This window comes from Tupaia chinensis, unplaced genomic scaffold (assembly GCF_000334495.1).
Source record: "Tupaia chinensis unplaced genomic scaffold, TupChi_1.0 Scaffold000274_1, whole genome shotgun sequence".
Classification (NCBI taxonomy): domain Eukaryota; kingdom Metazoa; phylum Chordata; class Mammalia; order Scandentia; family Tupaiidae; genus Tupaia; species Tupaia belangeri.
Window position 1 is genome coordinate 2,114,020 of NW_006159756.1, and position 13,312 is coordinate 2,127,331.

A 13,312-nucleotide genomic window follows, 5' to 3' on the forward strand; every position below is an offset into this window, starting at 1 on the left:
TGGACTGCTGGCGGGGGCCTGGGTGTCTGCCGAGGGTCTCCAGCTTGCTAGGAGCTGGGCCAGGCAATGGTTGCACTGTGGAGGATTCTGGCTGGTCCTGCCTCAGGAGGTACCAAGCTGGCTCTAGGCAGAGACTCAGCATCAGGCATCCCTGTGGGGAGAATTTACAGACCAGGTTGTGCAAACCCCCAGAGCTTGCTGGACTCCAGGCCCATGGGCGCTTGTAGGTCCGGGTCATCCCTCCTACACTGGCAAAGGGTCCCATAAAGGGAAGCTCTCAGGCAGCCAGTAGGCTTAGGGGGGCAGCTAGCATTAGGAAAGACTGTGGAATGGTTGAAGGGAGATCTGGAACAATTCTGGACCTCCAAATCCCCCTTCAACATGTCCTCCATGAAGCCTTTAAAAAGTTATAAAATAGATAAGGCATACACAAAAATAGAATGTGGTACTTAGCCTCTGCATACCCGTTACCAAGCTTAGAAAGCTCTTAGTGTTTTCCTATATTGCGTCAGCTCTTCTCTTCTGTAAGAAATACAGCACCACCTATACAGATGAGTGTCTACAATTCTTCCTAAGTCCAGGCCCTTCTTTCCCCGCAGGGACTGTCATTTTTAGTGTGCAGTTTATGTCTCCTCTCTGAGTTTTTTTCCCGCTTGTCTAGCGCACATGTAAGAACCCATGACAGAGGGTGGCTTGTTTTGCTGGCTGTAAACTGTGTATGCAGTGATCTACTGTGACTATCACACAACATTCTTTTCTTCTTTTCCTCTATTTCTTAAGATGCTTCATTATAACTGCTGTATACTATTTCACTTTGTGATTATACTCCATTTAAACATCTCTCTGTTCAACAAAATAATACAATGGGCCAGTAGGTGGTATGGAGGTTAAGGCATTGGATCCCACATGGCCAACTATGCAGTTCGAGTCCAGGATCCAGTGGCTTGAAAATCATACCAGGTGCATTTCTGTGTACCCGAAAGCCTGAGAGGAGACTAGAGTCCTGTCTCAGACTGCGGTGTGGCCGTGTCCTCCTGGGGTGGAGGATGACTTCTCATTGTCCCTCTCTCTCTATCTCTCTCTGGCAAAAGCATACATCCTAGAGCCAAAACAAAGTAAAAAAAAGAACAAACAAACAAACAAAAAAATGCAACGAACATTCTTGGACATTTCTTTGACTACAAAGGTGTGAGGATTTTTTAGGATATATTCCTAGGAATGTGTTTGTTGAATCCTGAAGGATGCATACTTCACCTCGGCCAAACATTGTCCTCTGCCGTGCTTGTATATCAATTTACTTTCCCCTTGGTGGTGTTTGAAAATTCATGTTCTTCTACCTGGTTGCCAGATGCGACTTACCGTTAATAAAGCCTTTGCTAACCAAGTTCAAACTTCACTTCTTCCACTTGTTCTTTCTTTTATATCGTATGAATCATTTGCCTCTCTAAGCCTTGGTTGGTTTTTGTTTGTTTGTTTTTGTTTTTGCTTTTTATCTATAAAAAGAGAATAGTAATACTTAACTTGCTAGGTGACTGGAAAAGTTAAATGAAACACTGCATATAAAAATGCTTACTTACATAATGTTTGGCTGGAATTTAACAGGCACTCCACAAATAGTAACAATAGTAAGACTAAAAATAATAATAATAAACAGCAATCTGCACTGAGTTCTCGTTATATGTCAAAGCGTTGCCCTAAGCACTTTTTTTTTTTACATTTTTTTAATACATTCAATCACATTATTTAGCTTACAAGGTGATCATTTCAATATAAGAACATTTCTCCCCAGTCGAGTTGATCAAAATCTAACACTACCTCCCTGTCTCAACAATTGCTGTCTTCGTATCCCTCCTCCAAATGTTCTTCCCCAGGCCCCACTCCTCCACACACACCACATCTGGCAGCCCTAAGCACTTTAAACTCCTTATCTCACTCATTCCTAATAGCAACCTCGCAAGGTTGCTGCAAGGTACAAGATAGCTGATTTTTCAGGTGAGAAGCCACCGTAGACACAGCTCAAGCAAATTGCTTTAAGTCACCGAGGTCACAAGGGGCACTGCGGGATTCAAATCCCGGGTCTGGCAGGGAGTTTGAACTTGATCCTGTAAGCAATGGGGAATGACTGACTGACCCACCTGCCTGAGCTCAGATCTCGCTGCCCTTTAACTAGTAATCAGCATCTTATGTGCATAAGGCATGTCACAGAGAGAAAGCAGAAAGGGTTTGGGGGTAGACAGGTGACCACTTTATGCCTGGCCTTTTGCTGGCCTCTAGGGACACGATGGGAACCTTGTCCTGTGACTACCTGGAACCTGGTTCAGTGTTTCTCAGAAGTGGCTTCTGGACCATCTGCTCACAGTAGCCCAAGCTGATTGTTCAACAAGCAGCCTCCAGGGAGCCCCAGAGATTCAGAGTCTCCAGGTTTCCAGCGGAAGCAAACAGACAGAGATCCTGATGTTCTTCGTGTAAGAGCCACTGATCTTGCAGGGGAGGAAGACACCGATGACGGCCATGGAGAATGAGAAGGGTGACAGTGAGAGATCCTGGAAGAGAAAGAGCTAGACGAGGAGGGCAGGAAGGGAAGGAGCGATTCAAGCTGGAGACAAAGTGTTTGTGAAAGTTCAGGACTGAAGAAGTGACCCTTTCAGGGAAAGGAAAGCGTTTGAGGAACGAAGCAGCAGTGAGAGCTAAGAGGTGGGCAGGGACTGGTTACAAAGAGCCTTGCTGGTCATGTCAGAACATCCGTGCCTTATCCTACAGCGGTGGAAAATCACCAGTGGTTATTTTATTTGGAGGAGGAAACTGATAGTATTGAGTTTGAGAAAGAGCCTTCTGGGCCAGCCAGGTAGCATGGTGGTTTAGACAGCTGGATCCCACTTGGCCAACTGCATGGTTCAAGTCCAGGACCCAGTGGCTTGGAAAACACACTGGGCGTGTGTGTGTGCCCCAAATCTTGAGAGTGGAGGAGAAGGGGTTGTGTCCTGGTCATCCCCCTGGGGGATTGCTTTCTGACTTTCTCTCTCTCTCTCTCTCTCTGTCTCTGTCTCTCTCTGGTAAGCACATGTGCCCTATAGCAAGTTGAAAGGAAGGAAGGAAGAAAGAAAAGAAAGAAGGAGGAAGGAAGGAAGGAAAAACTGCCCGTGCTCTGGCTGTCACACTGTAAAAGAATAGGTTGTGGAATTGGAACAGAGCAAAACTTTCCTCAGGGCTATGATGTAGGGCACCGGGAAGGACGATCTGGCCTGAGACAGTGGTGGTGGGAAGGAGAGACGTGGAAGACAGAGGGATCCACGGGGGCTGATAACTGACTGGCTGCTTTCTTTGGTAAACTGGGTGGAAGGTTGAGAATGTCACTGTTGTGTAAGCCACTGGAAGGGAAGCCAATGTGAAGGGAAAACAAGAGATCGCTCTAGAACATGCTGAATGTATGACCCTTCTGCAATATCAAAGCACAGCTCCCTGGAAGACAGCTGGAAATGGAGGTCTGTGGGATATCTAGTCACTCATTTCATCTCCCCCTCCTTTTCTAACAGAAGCCAACTCGTTTGGGACAGTGATGGCCCAGCTAAAATATCCCTTCTCCTAGACCCTCTGGACCATCTTTCCAGACTCTCCATGGCTGCCCCTGAGTACCTGAGTACCCTGTTAGGACTAAATCATTCTAAGTGGATATTATTGGGTATAGGTCCTGGAAAGGCTGTTATTTTACTGATAACAGAGGACAGGCCCGGCTGGCATACGCCTTACCCTTGCCTCTCTATTCTTCCTCCCTAGACAGAGATGTGATGCTTGGGTAGGAAGCAGCCATCCTGAGACCATGAGGATGGAAGCTGTATGTTACAGGAGGCAGAGCAGAAAGACAAAAGGATGTGGCACTGTGGAGTGTGGCAGGCCCCTGCGCTGTCTACCACTTGAGAAAAATACATCCTTATTTGGTGAAAGCTCTGGAACCGACTTTCTGTCACCTGCAGCAAAATATGATCCTAACGAATTCAAAGGCTAAAGCTCTGGGGACAGATCTGGGTTAGAGACAGAGATGTGGGTCAGTGTTAGATAGGAACTGACAGTGTTTAGTGGGGACAAGAAAACCAGGCACCCAAATCTGCACAATGTAAATGGTTCTTACGACTTACAGGGCACAGAGGGCTTGGCTTGTAGGCAAAGCTGAAAGGAAGAATTTCAGGCCAGCTGGTGGTGTGGTGGTTAAGGCTGCTGGATCCCCACATGGCTGGCTGTGTGATTCAAGTCCCCAACTCGGTGACTTGAACAACATGTCATGTACATGTCCAAAATCTCAGGGGAGAATGGAGGAGAAGGACTGCAGCATGGCCAACCCCCTGGGGTGGGAGGAAAGAAGGGTCTTTGCACACGTGACCACATGTGTGCTAGGAAGGTGCGTGTACCCTGTGAGTCTCAAGGAAGATCTCTGTAGTTTCTGAGCATAATGCTCTGACCTCCCGATTTCTCTGAATAGAAAATAAGAGAGAATGAGGGAAACTGCTATTTTATTTGTATTCATACATGGGCTGTAATTGGTTATGCCGCACAGCATGTCGGCTATTACTGAAAAATATTCGGAGCAGTACCTCTGTAGGAAATCACACTAGCATTTGCAAGCAAACATGGCTGAGCAAATTCATCTTGCTGAGGACGGTGAGTGACTTCTCACTTTCCTGCTCTCTCTCCTCTCCAGCAAATGTGCACACCCTATAACAAAAAGTTGAAGGGAAAAAAAGGAAGAATTTCCATTCACAGGGCAAGTGACTTTAGGTTACTTTTTCATTGTCTTTGTTTCTACAACTTCATTCAAAACAAAACAATCAATTTAGGGCTATTCAATTAAGATTCAACCCCTTGCGGGTTTATTTTGTAACCACTTTGCAGGTGCTTGACCAAGGGCTGGTGACTCTGGTCCTGTATGTGGTGACTTGACTCTCAGGGTGTGGCTTGTTTGGGGCTCAGAGCAGACCTAGTAACCCTCGGCCTTGGTCTGTTCTCCAGGAGGCAAGAAACCTGGAGTTCCTTCCACAAAGGCTGATGCAAGGACTGCCTGAGCTGTGGGGCACTATCCTAACTGCCCGATCCTTTGCCAAGATGATTCGGCATTGCCTCATTCCTCTCCTCCCCTTGCTGCCCCACTCCCTGAGTCCCAACCCCGAAAACTGATCGGACCCTGACCCGCGGATTTGACTGTGTTACTCTTTCTCAAACACTCCTGCAGTCCCTAGGACAAACCCCAAATGCCTTATCACAGTGTTGGGTCCTTGGCCCCCATCAGCCCTGGCTCCTCCCCCATGTCTGCTCACAAGCTCAGTAGCTCTGAATTTCTCTACCGCCTGCCACTTGCCCTTTCAAGCCCTTGCAGGCTGTTTTCTTGCCCAGAAATGCTTTCTCCGCCTTCTGCTCTGACTACCCCCTCCTGCCCACTGCAGCCAGATTGATTTTCTTGTTTTTCTCCAGCTGGAATGGTTGGAAGCCCACCTTCCCCTTCTACCTCAACCCCTCCCCCACAACATCCTTCCAAATCCTGTTGACTTTAAACCCCTAAACACCTGCAAATGTGTCCCCTTCCTCTCTGTCACTCCCAGTATTCACCAGATCACTGCAACTCTCTTTGGGCACCTCCCCATCTCCAGTCTTCCCCCATGTTGGCCTCTTAAAATGTTTAAGTCCCTAATGGGACTGTCCCCGCAGACCTCTAGAGCCTGACTTGCTACACATCAGGCCCTTCTGAGCTCCTGCAGGCCCAGCTTGGGAGCACGTGGAAAGGTGTCCCTGGGACCACACTGCCTGGATTCCGGCTTCAGCTCAACCACTTATTTCCTGGGCCCTTGGGCAGGCTGCCTAACCTCCCTGTGACAGTTTTAGCACCTGTAAATGCGGGTCAGAGGCAGTATTTAATCCATTCGATTGTTAGAAAGGTTTCAGAAGGTAATCCTGAGGAATACTCCCGTCAGACCGAGTACATTGTCACATGCATGAGCTACTGAGACTGTCCTGTCCTTTCAGCCCTTGGGGTTGACCTGTTGTAAATCTGTTGTATAGAGCCATGCTCGGCCATAGTAGGGACTTGGTAAATATTACAGAAAATGATTTTGCCAGCTTTGCCTGGTCACTGTCTCTTTTTTGTTGTTTTGTTCTTAAAATAATTTGCCAGAAGGTTTGTGTACTCACTGGAAAGAGAGAGAGAGAGAAACTGAGAAAGTACCACCACCCTACCATGGAGGACGGTCATGCCACAATCCCTTCTCCTCCGTTTCTTGTCTTGGGATTTGGGGCATGCAGGCACACATGCCCATGGCCACTATGTTTTTCAAGCCACAGGGTCCAGGACTCGAACCGTGCAGTGAGCCAAGTGGGATCCAGCTGCCTTACCCACCACCATGCAACCAGCTGGTCCTACGGTGTCTTGTCATATTTCGTTTCACTGGTTAAATTATTGCCAGGCATAAAACATAAAAATAAGAGCTTTGCCCTTCCTTTCTGGGTTTAAGTTTGGGTCCGATAGCCAGCTCATATTTGCCAATTCCATGTACACTGACTTTCACTTACTCAAGTTTTCCGAAGGTGTCAAGCGACAGTGGAGCCTCAGGCAGGGAGCACGTGGGAAGCAGAGGTCTGGTGGCTTGGGCACCCCAGACAGCCATGAGGGAAATGCTGGGAGACCAGTGGCCAAGGAAGCGTGGTTCTCTCAAGGAGCTCAACATTGACTACTTGTTCTATAATCCAACTTTCTTCTCAGTTTAGAAAAAAAGTCTAATGAGAAAATCAGACCCAAATGCATCCATTTTCCCTGTGCATGGCGGACATTCCCTAAAAAAAAACGGACATTCCGTACGCTGCACTGAGGAAGCTTTTTCTTCCTTTCAGAGTAATAATGCTAGCCAGTGCAGTACCATGAGATGTATCCGTCTCCTTCCATAACCTAGGCATCGCCATTTGCATCCATTGTAAAAAATTTAATTCCAACATGAAGCAGGTAATTTCCTGCTTCTCCAATTTTATGGGTGAGGAGACTGAGGCTCATAGAAGTTCATAGACTCAGAGTCACAGCATACTTAGCAGGTGAGTTTGCCACATTTTAGAGCTACCCTAAGGGAGGCTACTGTCATGAGAACTCTCTAGAAGCCTATAAATTCTCAGAGTAAGCTTCATCATCAATATTTTACAAATTCATTAGCAATTTTCTTTATTTTAAAAAAAAATCTATTATGGGGGCCAGCAGGTGGCGTGGTGGCTAAGGTCTCTGGACTCCCACATGGCTGACTGTGATTCAAGTCCCAGACCTGGCGGCTTGTTCTCTCTCTCTCTCTCTCTCTCTCTCTCTCATTCTCTTGTTCTGTCCCTCTCTGGTCAAATTAAAAATAAATTTAAAAAGTTAAATAAAATAATTCTTAAAAAAAAATCTGTTATGTTCTATTTCTTTAGAGAGAGAGGGGAAAGACACCTCCGTTAGGGTCTTCCGGCCGTGATCCACCCCTGGCCTCAGTCAGTCATGTATGTACTAGCCCAACTTATAAAGGGAGACCTCTGGATGCGAACCCATGTGGGCCCAACATCACAGAGCATTATGTTATTGCTGTACCACCACTGCCAGCCCAATTTTCTTACTGTAGTTATTAGGCACCTATGCTCTCAAGTCAGTATCTAGGATTGACCTCATAGAATTGCGTAAGATTGAGCTGGTTTTATGTATTTATATGTAAAACTCAGTGCAGGGCCTGGCCCATGGCGTATATTCAATAAATGTAATTGTTGGGGGTGGCAAGTGGCGTGGTGGTTAAGGCACTGGATACTCCCACATGACCCACTGCGGTTCAAATCATGGACCTGGCAGCTTTCTCTCTCTTTCTCTGTCTTTCTCTCTCACTCTGTTCCTCTCTGGTCAAATTAAAGTAAATAAATAAATAGATGGATAAATAAAGCTAAATGAAATAATTCTTTACAACGAATGTTATCGTCATTGTTCTTTGAGTATCCCCCGAGCACCAGTCCTGTGTCAGGTCCAAGCCAGGCACTGGAGACACAGAGATGGAGTGGGACAGGTCAGGACGACCAAGTCCTAAACAGACCAGTAGGAAATATGAGAGGAGCTATGGCAGAGGGAAACCGAGGAGGAGAGGACACAGAGACGGAGCCCCCGCCCAGTCTGAGATCAGGGGACCCTTCCTAGAGAGCCTGGGTTGTGTCCCCGGGTTGGGCTGGATACACTCTGATGACACTCTTGGTCTCCCTCAGGGAGGCAGCCTGGCAGTGTCGAGGGGCTGCCTTGAACATGCTGAGCTCCAGGAGAGACCATGAGTAACCTCTAGACAGACCACTCGACCTCAGGTGAGGCTTCACATGGGTTTTCATAGTTTCAAATAATGGTAAGCAGAGTTTTAGTTTAGATTTCTTCTGCCATCTCGAGAACTGGTAGGAATCTGGTCAAAAGCTTCCAAACATCGGGCCCCTGTTTGTTAGTTGAAAAGTATAGGCATTGGAAATAACCGAAATACCCAGTAGTAGGGTAATAATAAAATATGAGGAGTTTTCAAAGAGTTGGTGGGGAAACAGAATTAAAGTACACGTGTGTTTGGTGCAAAAATATTTTGAAGTCTATGCGCAGTTTTTTCATAATACACATTTTCCATGAACTTTTTGGAGATCTCCTCATAGTTAAGTCATAATTACATGAATTGTAGCATATCTCTAAAATTGAGCATGATATAACCATTAATATACTTATGAGAACTTTTAATGGTAAGAGACATGCTTATAAAAATATAAAATAGAAAGACAATATTAGCTCCATCATAAAAACTATAGATAAAATACTGAAAGAAAATACACTTTAATGTTGACAATGTTATTGCTAGTGGATGGGATTATGAATGACTTCTTTATACTTTTTCTGTATTTTAAAAATTTTCCAACATAAGAATATATCTTTTTGTTTTTTCTTTTTTAAGGTTTTTGCCATAGGACACATGCACTTGCTGGAGAGAGAGACAGAGAGAGAAAGAAGGAAGGTAAGGACTCACCCCCCCCCACCACCAGGGGAATGGCCACGTCAAAATCCCTTCTCTTCCATTATCCCCTTGGGATTTTGGCATGCGTGCACATGTGTGTGTGAGCATGCACGCACACACACATGTCCAGTGTAATTTTCTAGCGACTGGGTCCTTGGCTCGAACCTTGGTCAGCCATATGGGAGTCCAGTGTGTTCAGTACTATACCACCTGCTGGCCCCAAGAACATATCATTAAAAACAAAACAAAACGAAAACTAAACTGCTTCATGAAGGTTTCATTCACGTACTACACAGTCTAGCCATTTACAGTATGTGATTCAATGGGGTTTCATGAACATTCACGGATTTGTGTAACTACCACCACAGTCTAATTTTAGAACACCTTCATCATCCTTAAAAGATACCCTGTGCCTACTTGCAGTCAATTCCAGTTTATTTTCTATTTCCATAGATTTTTCTATTCTGGATGTTTCATATAAATGGAATCATATGATAGATGCCTTTTTGTGTCTAGCTTCGATATAGCTTTTTTTTTTCAAGGCTCAACTATGTTGTAGTATGTTTTAGTACTTCATTCCTTTCTACTACCAAGTATTTCATTGTATGAATAGACTACATTTTATTAATTCTTTTATCAGTTGGTGGATATTTAGTTTGTTTCTACTTTTTTTGGTTATTGTGAATAATGCTGTCATGAATATTCTTATACAAGATTTTGTGGAGATATGTTTTAATTTTTTTGTATGTCTCAGGGAATAGAATTGCTAGGTGACGTGATAACTCTATTTAGCATTTTGAGGAGCCATAAAGGTGTTTTTAAAGCTGCTGCACCATTTTATATACCAACAACGTATGAAGGATCCAGTTTCTCCACATTCTTGCCAACACTTGCTGCTGTCTTTTTGACTATAGCCACACTAGTGTGTACAAAGGGGCATCTCACTGTGGTTTTGATTTGCATTTCTCAAATGCCTTATCTTGAACATTTTCATATGTCTGTTGGCCATTTGTATAACTTCCTTGGAGAAAAGTTATTCATATTCTTTGCTCATTCTTTAATTGGGTTGTGTTTTGATTATTGAGTTGTAAATCCTTTATATATTCTGGATACAAGTCTCTTGTCAGATATATAATTTGCAGATATTTCCTTCCATTCTCTGGGTTGCCTGTCTTCCTTCCTTCCTTCCTTTCTTCCTTCCTTCCATTCTTTAATTGCCAGACGGTAAGTGTACTCACCAGAGAGAGACCTCCCAAGGGTTTATGGTCAGGCCATTACCCTTCTTCCTCCATTTACCAACTGGTCAGGATTCTGGGCACACACATGCAGCTGGCATGTTTTTGAAACCACAGGAGTAGGAACTTAGGTTTGCGTATGGGATTTAGTTTCCAATGTGCAGCACTTAACCACTTCACCATAGGACCAGCCCAGTCTTTTTACTTTCTTGATGGTATTATTTGTGGCAAAATTTTTACTTTTGAGGAAGTCCAGTTTTTTTCTTTTGTTGCTTGTGCTTTTTGGTGCTTCATGTAAGAAACCGTTGCCTAACTCAAGGTTATGAATGTTTACTGCTGTGTGTAAAAGTCTAAGAATGTTATGGGTTGTTTTTGTTTGTTCAGTTGTTTTTACATTTAGATCTAAGATCTATCTTGAGTTGAATTTTGCTCGTTGTGGGAGGGAGGGCCCTAAAATGTGTATATCCAGTTGTCTCAGCACCATTTATTGAAAAGACCTTTTATTTCATTGAATGGTTTTGTCATCCTTGTTGAAAAGCAGTTGAGGGAACCAGCAGTTAGCGTAATGGCTATGTCACTGGACTTCCACGTAGTCGACCGCGGTTTGCATCCTGGACCCGGTGGCTTAAAAACTCACGCCGGGCGCGTGTGCGTGCGTACCCAAGATCCCGAGAGGAGAATGGAGGAGAAGGGATTGCGACATGACCGTGTATATCCAGTTGTCTCAGCACCATTTATTGAAAAGACCTTTTATTTCATTGAATGGTTTTGTCATCCTTGTTGAAAAGCAGTTGAGGGAACCAGCAGTTAGCGTAATGGCTATGTCACTGGACTTCCACGTAGTCGACCGCGGTTTGCATCCTGGACCCGGTGGCTTAAAAACTCACGCCGGGCGCGTGTGCGTGCGTACCCAAGATCCCGAGAGGAGAATGGAGGAGAAGGGATTGCAACATGACCATCCACTCTGGGGGGTGATTTCTCGCTTTCTGTCTCTATGTCTCTCTCTGTCTGTCTGGCGAGCGCATGTGCCCTATAGCGAAAACCTCTCCAAAAAAAAAAAAGAGGAAGATAGATGTTGCTGAAAGAAATATAAGGCCTATTTTGTGTTTACTGAGTGATATTTTACAGTATACCTTTTCTTATAAATGAGGGAATTTCTCTCTCCTAAGTTCTGTCCTGGTCATGGTAAAGTTTTTCTTTTATTAACTTCTGATGAATAGTGTGCAGACTATTAACCCAGCAAGGCCTTATCTGCTCCTTGAGTCACTCGGCTGGGCCAGGGGCTCTTTCCATTTAGAGGGTCCCATAGCACCCTAATTTCTGGTTTATTCCTAGTAACATGCTATCATCTCTTCAGTTGTGATCTCTACTGTTTTTATTTTATTTGTGATAGAAAGTATGTGTGTGTGTGTGTGCATGAGAGAGAGATGCTCCTGGCCAGGTTTGTCACACAGTGGCTTCCAGCACCGGAGTTCAGTCTGCTACCAACTGTGCCGAGGCTGGACCTCCATCCTGTTTTGATTGAACATTTCATCACCAAATCACAATTGACTTTGAATATTTATATATTCAGTAAATATTCATTTATATATTATATACATGTATGATTATTGTATACATTAAAAACATACATAAAACAGGCCTAGCTATGATGGTGGTAGGGCATGGCCACGGAAGGCTAGAGCCACATATGAGGCCCAGGTTTGGATCCTAGGCTGGCCTGAACAGACTGGGTGCAGTGGTATGTGCCTGCAGTCCAAGCTAACCGGGGGCTGGGGCAGGGGATTGAGACACCCGCAGACCCTGTCAAGGATACCTCTCTCTTTTTCTTCCCCATCCACACTCTCTTTCATAACAGCAACAAAAATATATACAAAACAGAAATTGTTGAGATAAAACTGATTAAAAGTAGAAGTTTCCCTGAACCTCAATGGCTTTTATCTACGTACCTGGAGACCGATTTCTTGGCTCTTTCCTGTTTACCTCTGTGTATTCCTAGGACCCAGCCAACCAGGGCCTGATACACAGCAGAAGCTCACTGTCTGTTGTTCAAAAGAGACACTGAGATAGCCTGCTATATCTACTAGAGCACGCTGCCTCTATTCCTTGATTTTGTTCCTAGCAGCATGGGCTCTGCATCTGTCTTCTGCTGGGGTTGCTTTTTTGAGAGACTGGCCTTGTCTCCTCATCTGGCCTTGTCTTCTCTTTTATCTTTGGTTGTTTCTCATCTGGCTTATTTCTAAAATAGCAATTATATTATCCTTAGTCTGTGCTCTTCAGTTCACAAGGTGTGGCCCTGTGGAGTCCAAGACGCTGAGACCCTGAAGGATGGAAAGCAATCTCTGATCAGGAGGTGTCACAGTAGGAGGTGAACCAAGAGCTCTTGGGCTTCAGGGAGCTGAGTTTATAGGAGTAGGGAGTCAGTCAAATGGAAAAGAGGGGTGTGCCCTCAGGGCGTCTGAACTGGGAGAGCAAAGGCAGGAACTCGGGAGGGACCAGCACGTCCTGAACTAGGGGAAACCTGGGTGCGTCTGAACACAAGGGGCAAGGGTGGCTGCGGCCGTGTTTTTAGAAGATGACTGGCAGCTCTGCAGGGTGAGTTTGAAGCAGAAGTAGGGGAGGCTGCAGGGTGCCTGGAGAGCAGCGCTCAACTGTGCACTGCCAGAAGCGGGCAAACTGCTCTAGAGCTCCATCCATCAGCCGAATTCCTTTTTAGGCTCTCTCACAGTTATCTTTTATTCTTTTTGGTCCTGGATTGTTGTCCTTTCCCTTCGTCCCCCCAAAACACATGTCTTTGTCAGAAAAGTATCGTTTATTTCCTGGGAATCGCGGGATGCTGTTTCTGGGTTCCCTTTGAGGCCTATGACCAACGAGGAGAGGTTGAGATGTATGGCTGCACCGGTTTAATCAAGCCAGGGCTTGATAAAAGACTCCATCCCACCCCCGCCCCAATTAAATAAAAACTACACATCAGGAGGTCCAGACACACCTCAGCACCAAGTAGTCTCTGGGGTATCAGGAACCCCCTCCCGCCGCCGTGGACGTGTCGGGGCAGGCCTGGTCCCC

General features: G+C 45.3%; 2 long non-coding RNA genes across 2 annotated transcripts in view; both read right to left on the reverse strand.

Annotated features, from left to right (window-relative positions):
* Positions 1-1,489, reverse strand: part of LOC102491281 (uncharacterized) — a 6,570-nt gene extending 5,081 nt beyond the window's left edge. The window contains exon 1 of the long non-coding RNA XR_003549593.1: positions 1,360-1,489. This is a non-coding gene — a long non-coding RNA (uncharacterized LOC102491281). The remainder of the gene's footprint in view (positions 1-1,359) is intronic.
* A 10,703-nt stretch (positions 1,490-12,192) lies between these two features.
* LOC102491577 (uncharacterized) lies at positions 12,193-13,309 on the reverse strand. Its single transcript, XR_334745.1, has 2 exons — positions 13,236-13,309; positions 12,193-12,567 (listed from the first exon to the last, which is right to left on the reverse strand). It is a non-coding gene; the product is annotated as an uncharacterized LOC102491577 (long non-coding RNA).
* Positions 13,310-13,312: the final 3 nt, after the last annotated feature.